Source organism: Papio anubis, chromosome 1 (assembly GCF_008728515.1).
Source record: "Papio anubis isolate 15944 chromosome 1, Panubis1.0, whole genome shotgun sequence".
Classification (NCBI taxonomy): Eukaryota; Metazoa; Chordata; class Mammalia; order Primates; family Cercopithecidae; genus Papio; species Papio anubis.
Genome location: NC_044976.1, coordinates 160242902 through 160256226, shown reverse-complemented (window position 1 = coordinate 160256226; position 13325 = coordinate 160242902). Strand labels below are relative to the sequence as shown.

The 13325-nt window shown below is 50.0% G+C and overlaps 2 protein-coding genes across 8 annotated transcripts in view; one reads left to right on the top strand and one right to left on the bottom strand.

Moving 5' to 3' along the window:
* The window catches only part of CSRP1 (cysteine and glycine rich protein 1), a 63345-nt gene extending 52283 nt beyond the window's left edge, over window positions 1-11062 (bottom strand). Inside the window, exon 1 of the mRNA XM_009190155.4 lies at window positions 11043-11062. The gene's annotated coding sequence lies outside the window, so the exon portion shown is untranslated. The remainder of the gene's footprint in view (window positions 1-11042) is intronic.
* Window positions 10263-13325, top strand: part of NAV1 (neuron navigator 1) — a 275710-nt gene continuing 272647 nt past the window's right edge. For all 7 annotated transcript variants that reach the window (XM_031657113.1, XM_031657110.1, XM_031657108.1 and 4 more), the window contains exon 1: window positions 10263-10364. The gene's annotated coding sequence lies outside the window, so the exon portion shown is untranslated. The remainder of the gene's footprint in view (window positions 10365-13325) is intronic.

Here is a 13325-nt window from a genome sequence, read left to right as displayed (position 1 = left end):
CATTCTATTGATTCTATTGATTCTGCTTTTCTGGAGAACCCTGACCAGTAGAATAGTTATGTTTGTTATATTATTCTCTATACCTTTTGCAGGCCTAAAATAGTTCATAATAAATTTTAAAATAAATAATGAATGACTGGGCATTAAAATGTCATATGCTATAGAGGGCAAGTAAAATGAGAACTGGAATATGTACATTAGATTAGCTATTAAGAGGCCCATGATTGCCTTTGTAGGAGTGTTCAGAGTGGAGGCCTAATGGTGATGGGTTGTAGAGTGATAGGGAGTATATACACACCCTTGCTGGAGTTTAACAACAAAGTGAAAAAGAGCTCTGGGTTTAGAGTAGGGTGCAAAGGAGAGAAAGGGTTGTGTTGTTGTTGTTGTTGTTTGAGACAGGGTCTCGCTCTGTTACCCAGGCTGGAGCGCCATGGCATGGTCTCGGCTCACTGAAACCTCCGCCTCCTGAGCTCAGGTGATCCTCCCACCACAGCCTCCCAAATAGCTGGAAGTACAGATATGCACCACCACAACTGGCTAATGTTTTTGTATTTTTTATAGAGATGAGGTTTCATCACATTGCCAAGGCTGGTCTCGAACTCCTGGACTCAAGCAATCTGCCCGTCTTGGCTTCCCAAAGTGCTGGGATTACAGGGGCAAGCCACCATGCCCAGCCAGAGAAAAGAGTTTTAATAATGGAACCACTTGTCTGTGGGGCTTCCATAGTAATTCTGTTGGAATTATCAGAGTCCTGGTCCTCCTTTGGTTGCTATGACTATTCTAGTAGAGATTCTGGAAGATTTGAACTGCGTTTCTGTGTCTACAAAGTGATTTTTTTTTTTTTAAGTTTCACTCTTGTCACCCAGGCTGGAGTGATGTGGCACGATCTCGGCTCACTACAACCTGTGTCTCCCGGGTTCAAGCAATTCTCCTGCCTCAGCCTCCCAGGTAACTGGGATTACAAGCACCTACCACCATGCCCAACTAATTTTAGTAGTTTTAGTAGAGCCAGGATTTCACCTTGTTGGCCAGGCTGGTCTTGAACTCCTGACCTCAGATGATCCACCCACCTAGGCCTCCCAAAGTGCTGGGATTACAGGCATGAGCCACTGTGCCTGGCCTTAGTAAAGATTTTTCAAAGAGCACAGTGCTGCTCTCTCTCATGGAAAGAAAAGTATTAAACCCATGATGATTACATCTTAGTCTAAGGGGAATATTAAACCCACAATAAATTAAGCTAAAACTTCACAAAGACTCTGCAAGGGGTTGGGGCGGGGCAGGGGTGGGCAAGGAAGGGGTTGACTGTAACTGGAAAATCTTGGGCTACTTGTGGATGGTGGTTTTGTTCTTTTCTTTTCTTTTTCTTTCTTTCTTTCTTACTTTTTTTTTCCACCTAATGGTTGAGCTTGGCTAAAGGAGTGCTGCTAATGGTTTCCCAATTTAGTTTCAAGGGGATTGGCAGCAGGGTTTTCCAGGCCACAAAGGCTGAAGGGGACATACTATTAGTCTGTCTCACTCCTCCCAGAAACTCAGTCTGGGTTTTATTGTAATTTCATCTTAGTCTCATCAAAGGCGCTCCAGATGAGGAGATTCTGAACTGGGGTATTTCTTCCTACCCCTCCCAGACAGATTGCAAGGTTTTTCCAATACTCCATTCTCCCTGGGGCTCTCCCTGGTTGGCGCGGAGAGAAAAGCGCCAGCAGGGGTCAGCAGTGTCCCACATCTGGCCGGGAGCTGCTTGCCACATGTGCTGTTTCTCCTGGCACTGCCAGAGGTATTGGGGGAATTGGCGAGCACCGTTCCATTGAGATGTTAGCATCATTCTGAGCATTGCAGGCTCAAGATTCCTCTCCCTGAACGTGGGGTGGGCTGGAGGAGTGGAGGGTGTGTTCTTTATAAGCACTATGTGGGGTGTGGGTGTAGAATCCAGACATCAGCAATGCCAACTCACCATCTGGTTTTCTATCGGGAGGTTTTTATGTGTATTGGCATGAGCAATATATTGTGTCGGTCTGGGTGTCAGAGGACGCGTGTCAGAGTTGCCTTGTTGAAATTTTCCCAGGGACCTGGGATTTCTGGATTCACCCGGTATCCAGGCTCTCCCAGAGCGGCGCTTTGGCTGGCCACGGCCTGGAGCAGAGTTTGTGCAGCGCTCCCACGGCCGCCTGCCCGGGCCTGCCCCCGACACATGCTCAGTGGAATTCTCCTGTGGCAGCCCAGAGTCTCCGGAACGAAGGTTCCGGAGAGGCTCTCCTGCTCTCATTTCCAGACGCACCCTCATCCTTGGCGTCTCCCAGCCCCAGTTCTCTTTGACTCCTCCGGTCCTCATTGCTGCTCAGCTCCAAGGCGCCCCCACCTCCCAGGATAAGTCCGCCTGACTTTACAGCTTACAGGTCCAGAATAACAGATGGCCAGAGGCATCCCATTCAAAACTCCCCGCCTCCTTCCTAGCTCCTCAGTCTCTCCCACCCCAGCGTGGTGGTGCCCAGGGAGGGGGTCAGAAAACCACAGAGGGCCCGTGGGAGGCGTCCAGCTGGGAGCAAGCCTGGGCTGGAAGAGGAGCCCAGTCTTTAGCTGAGACTCCCAGGGCCCCACGACCTTCCAGGCAGCCTCCACCGCTGCTGTGACAGGCAGATGCCCGACTCTCCACCTGCTTTCTGACCTGACTTTGGCAAGGCCTGGGCACCTGGCCTGCTTTCCCAGGAGGACAGTTACAGCAGCTGATCTAGGGAACAGGTGTGGGCTCTGCGTCACAGCTGCTGCTGAGCACATCTGTACCCACAGTGGGGAGGCTGCAGCTGCAGCAGGGCCTGTCAGTCATTCATACTCTCCCCGGACTTGGGCAGTGGCGGGTGGGGCCGGCGGGAGGCGGGAGACTCGGATTGAGAGAATCTGAGATAAGCATTCACAGAGCACCTTGCTCCTAGAGATCCCAAAATGTGGCCCCTGACAAGGTTTTCCCAAAGTCAGCCTCGCTGGCACCAGCAGCGTGGGAATTAAGGCTGGATTCTCCCTTTCTGCCTTGCTCCCCAGCCCTTGGGCCACAGTCAGCTCCTCCTCCTTCCTGGCTGGCTCAGCTCAGCTTTTGCAGGATGGAACTTTGAATCCTGGCTTCCAGTGACTCTCCCAGAAAACTAGGAGGGAAGTGCTTGGAAGAATGGCTCTTTACTCATGCAAATGATTTCTTGCCACTTAAGAGCCTCAAACCACAAAATCAATTAAAGAGAAAGGGTGAAGATTTGGGGGTCTGTGCCAGCCACTGGATGCAATGTTTTAACTCCATCATCTTATCAGATCTTCCCAGCGACCCTGCCACATAGCTATTATCAAGATCATTTCTGTTTCCCAGAGGAGAATTCAAGGTTACACAGTTAGGAGGCAGTGAATCTGGGATTTGATTGCAGTCCTGATTCCAAAGCTTGTACTCTGACCACTGGGCCACACTGCCTTAAATCTCCCATTCCCTGGTAAATCCAACATCTGAGCTACATTCTTTCTCCCTTGCAGGGAATCACCTGCCTACCTCCACCTCATTCATTTCTTACCACAGCTGGAGTCCCCTCTACAGCCTTTACCTCCAGTAGTATTTGGCAATTCACCCACTTCCAGCTCCTGTCATCATCCTCCCCTACCCTCACCAAAGTGGGCATCGCAGCCTCTAAATCTGAATGGAGCTGACACCTAGCACCCACCCTCTCACCAGCTACCTCTGGGTTCCCCTACCCGGTATTCCCTTCCTCACATCCAAGCCTGTTCCCCTCACATCCTGTCATGGCCTGAAATAGTCTTTGCCTCTGTCTACCACTCTCCAGGGTCCCTCTTCACACCTACGTCTGTTTTCCCCTCTCGAGACACCTTTTCTTAGCATTTTAAGACTATTTATTGATATAGAAAAATGCTTGCAGAATATATTAGGAGTATCTTACAATTTTTTAAATAATTATATATGTAATACATGAACAGATTCTCCTTGTAAAAAGCAAACTCAAACACATAGAAAAAGTTAATGACTCCCTTGATGACTGCCAGTTTGAAGTATTTTTCCAGACCTTAAAAAAATTTACTTTCATACAAGCATATGTACATATAGAAGGATATACTTTAATGGGGCGTCTTTCATCATAAGTTGGATCATAATGTGCAAATTGTTTCACAACTTTTATTCTCTCTGTTTTTAGACAGGGTCTCACTTTGTTGCCCAGGCAATGGCATAATCATGGCTCACTGCACCCTCGAACTCCCAGGCTCAAGCCATCCTCCTATCTCAGCCTCCTGAGTAGTTGAGACAACAGGCATGTGCCACTATGTCTGGCTAATATTTTAATAAATTTTTTGTAAAGACAGGTTCTCCATGTGTTGCCCAGGCTTTGAATCTCCTAACACCCGGTATTAAGATTCTATGACTATGTATTATACAGAGAGTTTGCACATGAGTAAGTTCTGGGTGGAGAGACACTATTCCTTACTAGGGCCTTAAGAGTCTGGCTGCAGCTCTGCTGCCACATGGACAAAACCAGCTGCATAATTTACAAGATCCAGCGCAAAATAAAAATGTGACATTTCTTGTTGAAAATCATTATGAATTTCAAGATGGCAACAACAAAGCATTAAACCAAGCAGGGGGCCTTTCTAAGCTTGAGGCCCCATGTGACTGCACAGGTCACATGCCCGTGAAGCTGGCTCTACAGAGACTAGCTGACTGTTGGACTGGCTGTGTCCTGGATTCTTTTAGTCAATGCGTTCCCTGTTCTGACAATGGACATTCCTGTCTCAGCCTCCACATTGGGTCTTGTCTCCTGATTCTGCACCCAGCCTGCCTCAGCCACATTCCCTGCTCCAAAGCCAGAGTGCTATGTATTCCAGCACAAGCAAAGTCCCAGGGTCCATGCCTGCCAGTCAACATTGCTCTGGAGGCACCCACAAAGATGGCAAAGATGGGGGGTGAAGGGGGTATTGGACAATGAGATCCCTGTGCCTCAAGTGGAAAGTCTCTCAGGGGATAAGAGAGGACTGAAGTACCAACCAAGAAACCTGGGTTTCATTCCCAGTTCTGCCACTAAATTTACTGTGTCCTTAATTGGCAAGTTGCTTAACATCTTGGCACCGTTATCTCTTTATCTATTAAAGGAGAGAGTTTGATTAGATTGTCTTTAAGACCATTCCCACTTCCAGCTCTAAAAGTCTGTATTTAAGTGACTCTAAGAGACTATAATAATAATAGGTAACATTTGTTGACCATTACCATATGCTATTTACATGTTGATTTAATGCTCATAACAACCCTATGAGGCAGGCACTGTTATTCCCATTTTACAGTTGAGAAAATTGAGACTCAGTTTAAAACACGCACAGTGAACAAGGAAGCTTTTTAGGGTGGTGAAAATGTTTTAAAACTTGGTTGTGGTCATGGTTGCACAACTCTGTAGATTCAGAGCTGTATATTTCGAGTGGGTGGCTTTTATAGTCCGTAAATTGTACCTCAATAAAGCTGTTGAAAAGAAATAAAAAAAATGTGCCGAACTAGTACATGATCAAGCTCTCCACACTGCTATAGACTCCTTTCCTCTGCATATATGTAGTATTTGAAAGCATGACTCAGGAGCCAGACTCCCTCAGTTCAGATCCTACCTCTAGCACTTACTAGCTGAGACCCAGACAAGATACTTGACCTCAATTTCTTTACCTGTAAAATGGAGATAAAAAGGGGTACAAATTTCATAGGGTTGTTGTGGAGATTTAATGGGTTAATATATGTTAAATGCTTAGCATAGCAGTTGGCACACAGCAAATGCTATATAAGTAGGGACTATTATTATCTTCCATACCACAGGATTGCCACAGCCAGAACCAGGCTTCTTAAAGGGGCAGGTTTTCTCCCTGCAAACCCCACCTCTGTTCTCCTGGGCCCCTTAAAGAAACACCTCCTCTTCAAAGGCCATCTTTGGAAAAACACCACGATGGCTTTCAGTACATCTCACTTCCTGGTAACAGAGAGAGAGTGAGAAACAGCATCTTCCCGATAAGGCAGTGACTCGCTCACTCTCGTAAAACATTCATTACTCTGACAGCTTTTCCCCATAGACTCTTTCTCCCAGGTGCCTGTGAGCTCCAACAGTCAACACAGAGGGCCCTTCTTAAAGGGGGTCCAGGGCCAGTCATGAGGTCCGAGTGGCCAAGGATGGAGATGCCTGTTTTGCCCACGTCCGACCCCATTCCATTAACATGGGAAACCCCTCACTGGTTAATGAATCAAGCTAGAAAGGACAAGGATTATTAGTGGACAGTCAGATTTCTATCACTGAAAAATGGGTTTTCAAGCACTGAGCGCATAACCAGAGTGAATCTAACTGGGGTGGGGAGGTGGGGCGGGGTTGGGAATGTGAGCTGATGCTTTCTGTTTGATAATCTCACTTCTGCTTATATGTGAGCAGTACTGCATAAACCATTTTCTCCTCCGCGATCTCACTGAATATACACCATAGCCTTGGAAGGTGGGTATTCTTGTCCTCTGGGTGTCAACACTCCCTTTTACTGATGAGCAAACTGAGGTGATGCACTTCAGTCAGCATCAGAACCAAGGCATGGAGTCAGGTCTTCTGAAGCTGGGCCCAGTGTTTTTCCACTGTGCTTCAGAGGAGGAAGTCAGAAGCTGCTTCGGACTCCACCTCAGAAGCTCCAGTGACGCTTATTAAAGTGCTCAAGAAAATAAAGCAATGTGCTATCTTCATATCCTTGCCAAGGACCTTACAAACTGCACTGGGAGCCCCAAACAAGAGAGTCCGAAGGGTAAAGATGGTTTCCCTGTGGGCCACGTGGAACACAGGAGCTGTGAGTGTGTTCAAATCCCCAAAGTCCCATGTCAGATAACCCAAGCAGAGAAACAAATTAGCATTGGTCCACAGACCTCAAGGCGGTAGGAAAACAGGCAAAGTCCCCAAAGAAATCAGGCTGGGTGGAGCTGAACATATCACTTGCCATGCTTCCCGGGGTTCCCAAAACTTTCTTTTTTTTTGAGGCGGAGTCTCGCTCTGTCGCCCCCAGGCTGGAGTGCAGTGGCGGGATCTCAGCTCACTGCAAGCTCCGCCTCCTGGGTTTACGCCATTCTCCTGCCTCAGCCTCCCGAGTAGCTGGGACTACAGGCGCCGCCACTACGCCCGGCTAATTTTTTGTATTTTTAGTTGAGACGGGGTTTCACTGTGTTAGCCAGGATGGTCTCGATCTCCTGACCTCGTGATCCGCCCGTCTCGGCCTCCCAAAGTGCTGGGATTACAGGCTTGAGCCACCGCGCCTGGCCAACTTTCATCTCGTCTGAGGCCAGGTCTGATACTCTATGGGGGTGACAGCTAGCTTCTGGGCTGATTTTTAAAAACTTATTTGTCAGGTTGACATTACTCCTTTTGCTACGCATCTTGCCCCAAAGCAGGATTGGCTCTAAGCTGTGGAGGAGGGGAACAGGGGGGCTGTTGGGTTTTAAGGAGCCTTAGTGAGGCCAGCAGGACCTGGAGGCCACCTTCCCGGTGGGGAGTGGGTGTTCAGGTGATGATGCTAAGGGTCTCCTGCAGTGAACCTGAATCTCCCTCCTTCCATCACTCACCAACCGTTTCATACCCCAGCACCTCTCCCACTCTCTCCATCCTCCCCCTCCACAGCCAGGTCCTTGCCTTTACCTCTTATTGATTTTCATATTTAAGGAAAATCCATTTGCTAGACTCAGAGCAACTGAGTCATCACTGTGTTCAGACAAAAACTACTCACAAAGTAGGCATTTGGCAGAGGCCACTTCTGGGATGGGCGGGGACCCTGTTTCTTACCCAAACAGTGCTCTGTCCAGAGTCACTTCTGGCTTCTCCTCCCTGCTGTTCTGTCCTATCCATTCTCTTTCAGTAGCTTTCATATCCTCTGCCTGTCACCCCAACCAGACTGGCCCCTTTACTCCTTCCTCCCTCAACCTGTCCACATGCTATTATGTTTGCCTACATATACAGGTTCACTGCTGGAAATTTGTGAGTGAGACATTTTTCTGAATTTTTTTTTTAGATTCAGGGGTACATATGCAGGTTTGTTACCTGGGTATATTGTGTGATGCTGAGATTTGGGGTACAAATGATACCATCACCCAGATTGATTGGGACATTTGGAGCAGAGTCAGGGAGAACTTGTATGAGCATCCACTCATAAGCGGGAGAGAAATATTGATCCTATGTAGTGATGGAAGAGATCTAACTCTTACAAAATTATAGCTTTGGCTTTCTTTTCCATTCTGGGTAGCACCCAAGGAATGACATCATGCCAGCATTACCAATGTGGATGGGGCTATGCATCCAGCTTCACAATGGGTCAAGGAGTCATTTCACCTTCTGATAGTCATTTGCATGCCTACTGTGTGGTCCTTGGTCTCTGGGGTCCCACCTAATGAGCTCTCAAGAAAGGACAGTGCTTCTTCTTAAAGGACTAGGCTTCCCTTTGCAGGACTGTGAAGAGCACAAAAGGATTCTAGCTAGCACATCATTGAATGCCAAATTGGGCGCAGAGTTAGAGAACTCCCAGATCAAAGTAACAGCTAATGTTTACTGAGTATTTACTATGTGCCAGGCACTATTCTAAGTGTGTCACCTATACTATCTCATTTAATCCTCCCAACACTCTTAGGAGCTAGGAACCATTATTATCCCATTTTACAGATGAAGAAACGTAGCTAGAAGTTAAAGAATTCATTAAGTTCTCATGGCTAAAAAATCATTGAGCCAGGATTTGAACCCATGTAATCTGCCTTAAGAGCCCACACTTCTAGTTTTTACACAGAGGGTAAGGGTGTCACTCTGCAGTCCACCCCCTTATCCCTCACCAAAAGGCAATTCACTCCCTTCATGGACAAAAATCATACAACAAATCTTTTTCCCTGATCCATTGGGAACTTCTTGAATGTCACTGCTTGTCCATTGTCCGGTGTCTCATCTCTCCATATTCAAAGTCACCGTGGCCTGACTGACTGGGTGGGGGCGTTCAGGGAGGACCCAAGGGCTCTCATCCTGACTCTGCTCACACTGACTTTGCTGGCAAAGAGCTCTGAGACCTCCCAGGGAGTAGGCAGTTTTGCTTTCTATCCATCAGCCCTCCAACTTGCAACCCCATGGCCCTGGGAATAAATCAGTCTTCATATTTGTTGGCTGGAGCAGGGGAATCTGCTGGGTCCTGGGCCACAGCTACTCCTTTTCTCCCATGTAGCTCAAAGCCTGCTTCAAAGCTCAGGCCATCTGACTTCCTTCTGCCTTCTTCCTTTAGACTCTGGAAGTCCCCAGGCCAGGAGGCAAGGGGCTTGCACTGCTTCAGAGAGGTTGCAGTAGGTTCTGGCTGAGGGCCTTGGTCCCATTCACTCTCCTCAGGTATGTCGTTTCCTTTCTCCTCTTCTTCCCCCTCCTCCCACTCCCAAGTCCCTGGAAGAAGGAGGAGGGGCATCGGCTGTCGGGAAGGTGGGGAGAAGTCACTTATTTTACTGAGCACCTACTATTTGCGGGGCCACTTGCGGGGCCTCCCCTCTCCTCGGCACCTAAGAGTCCCAGCTCAGACAGCATGACGGTTCAGTGGGACGGAGAAAAAAAGGAGGTGGGTGCCCGGGGTGAGAAGTCAGGTGGAGAGTCTGGCCCATCCATCTGTCCCCTTCTCCTGAAGAACTGCGACTGAACCAGCGGTACCCGGACGACATGTGGGGGAGGGAGGAAGCCCGGCCTGGAAGTGGCGGTGGCGGGTCCCCGGGCAAAGGAAAGGCTCAATTGTGCAAAGGCTTCCTGCCCTGCCAGCTCGCGGGTCCGCCACCGAGCAGCCGCCTTTCTGCGGCCAGCCTGGAGGCGGGGCGGGAAGGCGAAGGCAGCAAAGGGTTACGGGAATAGCTTTCCAATGACAAAGTCTGGAAGGGACCCATGCCTCCGCCCCTCTGCGGGTTAAACTGGCACAGCGCAGGGGGAGGAAAACCAGGGCGATCGGAGCAGATTCTCTCCTCCTGCCCACCCCCCGGCCGCCGGGCACTCCCCTCCTGGGCCCGCCGTGGAGGCAGCCGGCGTGTGCCTGGGGCAGCGGGTCACGAGGCTCCGCCCCGGCCGCCGGGCCCGGGGGGATGGCACTTTGTTCAGGATGCCGCCTCCCTCCTCATTGTGGGGCTGGGACCGGCGGCTGCCCTAGTGCAGGGCCTGAGGCCGGAGAGCGCGGCTGACGCTAACCCTGGTGCGAGTGGCCGAGGCGGCCTGGGGAGCCCCGGGAAACTTTGTGCTCGCAAGAAGCGGACCCCGCACCCGCGCTGCCCCGGGGGATGCGCGACTCTGCGCGGCGGCGGCGGCGCGATCCCGGAGCCCGGGCGGGCAGACGCTCGGGTGAGTGGCCGGCGCGGGGCGGTCGCGCGGTCGCGGCGCTGGGGGTCTGCCGCTTCCCATTTTGCGGGGCTCGGCTGGCAGGTCCTGAGCGGTCGAGACCAAGCCCCGGAGTAGGGGAGGTTGGTGCCCGAGGAAGGCTGCGGGCTGGGCTCGGGAGAGGCGCCAGAATAAATAACAACCAAGATGCTCGCGGCTTCCTGGGAAGGTGTGTGCCCCTTCGATCCCTATGGGACTGACTGCGCGTTTGATTCTGGAGCTGACTCTCTGGGGGGCTGCCTAACTTCAGTCCCTCTGAGCCTCAGTTTCCTTGTTGTGAAATACCCACAATTTAAAGTGCGTTGAGATCTTATCATCAGGAGACACCAGGTGCTGCGTTCTTATACTCGCACCTACACGACAGGCACATACCCTACCCTCACCTCTGCCTTTCGTTGAAGCAAGAGTTAACTCCTCCCATCCCAGCAGGAGCCAGCGCAACAGCTGGGGCAGGTGACCTTGCGGGCCATTCCAGAAAACGTTCCCCGCACCCCAGGGATGCGCCGAGTAGCGCCCTCCCGCCAGTCTCCCGGAGGCCGTCCTCTCTGGCGCCCGCTCGGTGCGTCTGGGAGGGGAGAAAGTGGTCCCAGAGGAGAGGGGAGGGAGGAGAACACAGAAGTTGGGTGATTACGGGGAGCTCACCTGAGCGCTCCCGACGCTTGGGCTCTGGTCCCTGCTAATCCTCAGAGCCGATAAAAACTGGTCATAGGATAAAGAAGCAGCCAAGTCTGCAGCGGGCAGAGGGAAGGCAGGAACTGGAGAGGACGCGAGTGGCGGGTGGCGGGGGCGGTGAGTAGGGGTGACGTCCGCCCGGCAGAGAGGGTTCCTTGTCCCCCGGAGCCGAACACAGGAAAATCAGCTGGTGAGTCAATGGGACTTTGTTAGGATAGTCACAGGGCGCAGCTGGCGCCGGCTTAAGGGAAGAGCTGGATCCCCCCTTGATAACATGCTGTTTATCTGGCTTCCTGTTTCAGTGATTGGGATACTATTGGCTCGTTCAAATTCAATGCTGAGAAGCCTGTGGCCCACGTTCATTCACTGTGCAAAAGCAGAGGGCTTTCCTGGGTTTTTATTTGTGGGCTAGCTCTTGTTCCCCCTGCATGAGGTCCCCTGCAATTCACTTGTAATGGGGCTGGAGACTTCACACAAAGAATGGCCTCCCCAGGAGGAGGATGGGACACTGCAGAGACCTTGGCTTACTTTAGGCCAGATATATATATGATTCCGGCTTGCTTATGACTTAAAAAAAAAAAAAAATCCTGCTTTGATTTGGTTGGTGTGTCTTTGGGATTGACCTAAGAAGGGAGACAGAGGGAACAGCTGTGTGGATTTTGTCTTCTAAGATGAGCTTCCTAGTGATATGTGCTTTCACCACCGGTTTCTAGGGGAAGTTCTCAATCATCAGCTTGTAGTTCTCTATCTGGCTGTGTTGCTAATCACCTGGATGATCAGAGGGCAAATAATTCCTCATGTCTCTGTCCTGGTTTTCACTTCTGTAAAGTGGAGCCAGGAAAAATTGCTACTGTTGGAAGAATGAAGAAGGTTTTTCAGATTTGTGCTTCAGCCCGTAGGGTCTATTTCCTGAACTTTTCAGGTGAAAGAGAACACCAGGTGAAAGAGAACACCATTTCCAGGTGAAAGAGAACAGCCCCTAATCTGAACTTCTTCAGCAGTTTATCTGATTTCCCTTGGGGCAAGTCTCACATTCCACTTTGCGTTTTTTGTTTTGTTTTGTTTTTGTTTTTGTTGATTGTCAGTGTGCCATGCTTTGTATTTTAGATATTTGGGTGTTTGTGCACACGCCTATCTTCCTGTGAGTACCTTCCAGCCAAACACCCTATCTGACCATCCACAACACTCAGCACACAGTAGGCACTTTATAGATGTTTGCCAAATTAATAAAATTGTGGAGAAAAACTAAGTAGCATTCAAAGGCCTCCCATCTCACTTAGTGCCATTTATTCATTCTTTGGGAGTTGATTTGCTCCCCCAGACCCCCTCCACCTCTTTTTCCCTCAAAACACAGTCCCTAAAAATGTTGATTTGCGGCAGGCCATGGTGGCTCAAGCCTGTAATCCAGCACTTTGGGAGGCCAAGACAGGCAGATCACGAGGTCAGGAGATCGAGACCATCCTGGCTAACATGGTGAAACCCCGTCTCTACTAAAAAATGCAAAAAACTAGCCGGGCATGGTGGTGGGCGCCTGTAGTCCCAGCTACTCGGGAGGCTGAGGCAGGAGAATGGCATAACCCGGCAGGCGGAGCTTGCAGTGAGCTGAGATGGAGCCACTGCACTCCAGCCTGGGCGACAGAGCGAGACTCCGTCTCAAAAAAAAAAAAGTGTTGATTTGCCCACAGATAAGTAGGCAAGCTTTGAATATTTGGGCTTTTTCTGGGATCTGGCTTCTTTGGTAAGCCTTGGCCTGGGGAAACTGAAAACAAGAATGCTGTTTTGGCCAGGTACAGTGGCTCATGCCCGTAAGACTGGTGGATCACCTGAGGTCAGGAGTTCGAGACCAGTCTGGACAACATGGTGAAACCCTGTCTCTACTAAAAATATGAAAATTAGCTGGGCATGGTGGCAGGTACCTGTAATCCCAGCTACTTGTGAGGCTGAGACAGGAGAATTGCTTGAACCTGGGAGGCAGAGGTTGCAGTGAGCCGAGATCACGCCATTGCACTCCAGCCTGGGTGACAAGAGTTAAACTTTGTCACTCTTTGTCACTCTTTGTGCTGTTTTTCCTTCCTTGCATAATCTGGCCCCCTCCTGAGTCCCTGTGAACCTCTGGTATCAACTCAGTTTGGGCCCAGTAGAAAGGAGTGGCCTAGAATAGAAAAGTCTCCTATCCATCTTTTATAATTTGTCACTCTTTTCGCCTTCCTATTTCCAATCAGTGTCACTTCCCTCTTCTTTTAAAGTTCTTTT